At 48.2% G+C, this 1,371-nt stretch overlaps 1 protein-coding gene across 1 annotated transcript in view; it reads left to right on the top strand.

Moving 5' to 3' along the window:
• Positions 1-1,371, top strand: part of LOC109323576 (COBW domain-containing protein 1-like) — a 45,260-nt gene that overhangs the window by 4,738 nt on the left and 39,151 nt on the right. The gene's annotated exons all lie outside the window — the stretch shown is intronic.

Genomic DNA, 1,371 nt, shown 5'->3' on the forward strand with positions numbered 1-1,371 from the left:
TTAGATATTTATGTATTGTATTTTGGAAAGTTTTTTATTTAGAAGTCTTTACCCTTTAGGTAAAACTTGGAATAGTTGAATTATTGACTGCTTTGTTTAACCTAATTTTTCATCTGATATTAATAGAATTACCTGTGAAATTCATATGGCAATTTCATTTACCATATGAAACTGGCAAATGTATGCTCTTACCAGTCTGCAGACACCTGTGCAAACAGCTACTGAGGGTTTATTTCCTTTAGTGTTTTCCTAGTCTAAATGCCTTTATGTTCTGTCTCAAGGCAGAATCATTCTTGAATGTTATTGCCTGGAAATTATTACAGAAAGCTATTGAGATTAATTTCTGGAATGTGATATGAAGTTCCAAAACTGACAAAAGGCAGACCCAATAGTTGTCTGGTAATAAAGAGTATGTTGATGGCTTTTGATATTATGTTGAGATAAATTGCGCATACCAGTGAAAGCAGAAAATTACCATATTTACTCGATTCTAAGATAAGATTCTCCCCCCACTGTTTAACATGGGGAGGGGGGAAGCTCTTCATCTTAGAATTGCATACAAGGGCAGTAGAGAGGAAGGGGGATGCCGTAGCTTGGGCTCCAGCCCCTGCCCAAAGTCGGGGCTGTAACTACAACTTCTGTCTGTCCACGCCCCCACTCTGCTGCTGTTTCTGTACCCTGCTATCTCTCCCCTGCCACCTCTTTTCCATGTCTTTTCCCCTTCCCACCCCCCATGCAGCGTCTGTTTCCCCATCTGTCCCTCTTCTTCCTCACCTCAGCTTTGCATTGTGCTGGCAAGCTCCGTCTACCCTGCAGCCTGGAGCACTGAGCATGGCCCCAGCCCAGTACCATAGGAGCAGCAAGCAACCCTATAGGAGCTGGCCTGGGCTGTGCTCAGTATAGACTAGAATGGGGATGGAGCTTGCCAGAACAGAGGCTGGGAGCAGGGGGAGGGATCTTCTTAAATTTCTTAAATTCAGGGTCAGCTTGGACTTGAGTACATCAGGCATTTGGAGTCAGAGTAACCAAGATGCAACCTACCAGCCAGATCCAGACTACAGGGCACCTTGGCTCCACTGCCAGGTTCTGAGCTGCTGCTTTACGGCTCTCCCCAGGTGGGAGGCATAGCCTGGCTGGGACCCGATCCTGCACCAGGGCTGCCTGGCCTGTGCCTGTCCTGCCCATGGGCTGGAGGAGGCAGGGGAAGCAGCGTGAACTCGTAGACGAGCTCTCTCCGGCCGGGAGGGTACTATGAGCTGTGAAGTGGTGTGACTGCTGACTTGCTGGAGCCATGGAGGTGGTGGAGCAGGACGAAGAGGCTCGGTTGTTGGAGGCGGCGGCGCGGAAGCAAGCCTTGATTCTTGAAGAGTA

Source organism: Crocodylus porosus, unplaced genomic scaffold (assembly GCF_001723895.1).
Source record: "Crocodylus porosus isolate Cpor-Errol unplaced genomic scaffold, CroPor_comp1, whole genome shotgun sequence".
In the NCBI taxonomy this organism is placed as follows: domain Eukaryota; kingdom Metazoa; phylum Chordata; order Crocodylia; family Crocodylidae; genus Crocodylus; species Crocodylus porosus.